This window comes from Danio rerio, chromosome 2 (genome assembly GCF_049306965.1).
Source record: "Danio rerio strain Tuebingen ecotype United States chromosome 2, GRCz12tu, whole genome shotgun sequence".
Lineage (NCBI taxonomy): Eukaryota > Metazoa > Chordata > Actinopteri > Cypriniformes > Danionidae > Danio > Danio rerio.
In genome coordinates this window covers 362,501-365,000 of record NC_133177.1, presented here as the reverse complement: position 1 = coordinate 365,000, position 2,500 = coordinate 362,501, and the positions used below count along the sequence as shown (strand labels likewise).

At 39.0% G+C, this 2,500-nt stretch overlaps 1 long non-coding RNA gene across 1 annotated transcript in view; it reads left to right on the top strand.

The window, feature by feature from the left end:
- The first annotated feature begins 1,123 nt into the window (after positions 1 to 1,123).
- The window catches only part of LOC141377568 (uncharacterized), a 2,481-nt gene continuing 1,104 nt past the window's right edge, over positions 1,124 to 2,500 (top strand). Inside the window, exons 1-2 of the long non-coding RNA XR_012389923.1 lie at positions 1,124 to 1,411; positions 1,538 to 1,589. This is a non-coding gene — a long non-coding RNA (uncharacterized lncRNA). The remainder of the gene's footprint in view (positions 1,412 to 1,537; positions 1,590 to 2,500) is intronic.

Genomic DNA, 2,500 nt, shown 5'->3' with positions numbered 1-2,500 from the left:
ACAGATTTGGGAAACGGCAAATCAACAAACTGTGTTTGTAACGACGAAACTTGTGACCCTAGTTGGCTAACAATGGTTTTGGGAAATAATTCTCACTTCACTTCAACGTGACATTCTGGATTTTTAGTGCAGTTTGTCACTGGAATTTTACCCTCAAGGTTTTGTCTTCTGTACTGAACTCTTCATATTCAGCTGTGCCTCAATACAGATAAAGTTAAAATTTGTATTATTTTCACTTCTTTAATTATTTCCCAAATGATGTTGAACAGATTGAGGAAATGTTCACAGTGTGTCTGATAATATTTGTTCTTCTGGAGAAAGTCTGATTTATTTTATTTCGGCTAGAATGAAAGAAGTTATAATTTTTTTAAACACCATTTTAAGCTCAATATTATTAGCCCCTTTAAGCTAGATTTGCTTTCAATAGTCTCCAGAACAAACCACTGTTATACAATGACTTGCCTAATTACCCTAACTTTACCCTAATTACCCTAGTGAAGCCTTTACATGTCACTTTAAGCTGTATAGAAGTGTCTTGAAGAATATCTAGTCTAATATTATTTACTGTCATCATGACAAAGAGGAAATAAATCAGTGATTAGAGATGAGTTATTAACACTGTTATGATTAGAGATGTGTTGGAGAAATCTGCTCTCTGATACACAGACACTGGGGGAAAGTAAACAGGAGGTGAATAACTCTGACTTCAGCTGTAGATCCAGACAGGGCACTTTAATGTCCTTTATTTGGTGTTGATTTGATCTGAGGCTGTGGTTGTCGGTCAGCTGTTGTTGTGTTTCTGTTGTCAAATGATGATAAATGCCACTTTGTGATGGGGCGTTCGAGACAGTCTTATCTCAAGGGTCTGTTGTGTTGAACAGTGAAATCATGATCAGTTCATCCTCTCATATCCACAATCTTATCTGTTCATACAGGAGCATGAGGGTTAATAATGTGATGGAGTTGTGTTTTTCAGCAGACACACATACAGTAATTCTTGCAAAATATGTTTTGGGTGACAAATGATTGGTGACACCTCTTGACAGCCATTTCCAGTTTTCTTACATGCAAATCACATTCCGGTCACACTGATAAATACTCCACGAGATTGGAGAAGACTTCCAAACCAGCTCAGCCATTCAAACAGACCACTTACAGCTCCTGATCAAACCATGAGTTCTCAGAACAGCCGCACTGGATGTACAACTTGCAAACAAAATTGCTCAAATAAATGCCAATGCCAGTGTCATAAAAATGCTAAACCCGTTCAAAAACAAGTGAAACCAAAAATCACTGAAGACATGGTGGACAACGCTGCAAACTTGGCAGACGCTGTCACTTCAGAGGATTGCTGCGATTGGGGAGAATGCTGCAGTGAAATGTGTAGTTGCCTTTGCAGTTGCTTTTGCGAGTGAGTAACTTTATTTCATTTCAGGAGAATGTGGGATAGTTGTATTGTGTTTTTCTTTTCTCTATAGATCTGTGAGATCTTATGCGTGTCTGAGATGCTGATATATGCTTTCTCCAACCTTCACAGTGACAGCTAACTGGAGGAGCTGAGCAGACGCAGAGCAGGAGGATCTCGAGCGGTAAGTGATTACATTTAAGCTGCTTGATGTTCTCTATATATGTAGTGCAGGTGCTTTTATTCATTGAGGTTATGATACTATACAGCAGGGGAAATAAGTATTAAACACGTCACCCTTCTTCTCAGAAAACATTTCTAAAGGTGCCGTTGACTTGAAATGTTCACTGAATGTTGATAGCATCCATATATGCAAAGAAAACACTGCTAATTAGATTACAAGTGAAGTTGTGTGTAATAAAAATGAAACGTCGCCGTGAAACAGTACTGAACACATAAAGAAAGGCAGGTGTGTTTGGGCAGTGAAAGCCCGGACAGCAGCTGAGATCTCTCAGTAGTTCTTCAGCACTCCTCTGCCCTTCCTCAGTGTAAATGAAGATCAGCTGCTTCAGTCCAACATCTACATCAGCAGGAGGAGGAAACCATTTCAGCAAGACAATGATCCAAAACACAGCCGAGGAGACTCTCAGATGCTTTCAGAGAAAGAAAATCAAGCTGTAGAATGGCCCAGCCAATCACCTGACCCGAATCCAATAGAGAATACAGAATACAGCTCAGATTTGACAGACGAGACCCACAGAATTATCGAGATTCTCACACTCTGACGTCTGTTGAGCACTGCATGAGGCTTCACTCTCCATATGAGAGGCGTCTTTAAGCTGTCGTCATTAATATATTTTATAAACACTTTCTCCTTCTGTCATTCCACTTTTTCAGATTCTTTTTGTTTCATGTTTGTCTTGTTTGGGTTTTTATCAAAATCTGCTTCAGTTGATGTCAACAGCTCCGTTAGAGATATTATGGCCAGGAAAACACACGGCAATGTCTTCAACCCTTATTTTCCTGCTCTATATTTTGCAGTTTGTCATTAAATATTTTCATTAATGCCTCATTTAAATGTAATGATGTTTCTGT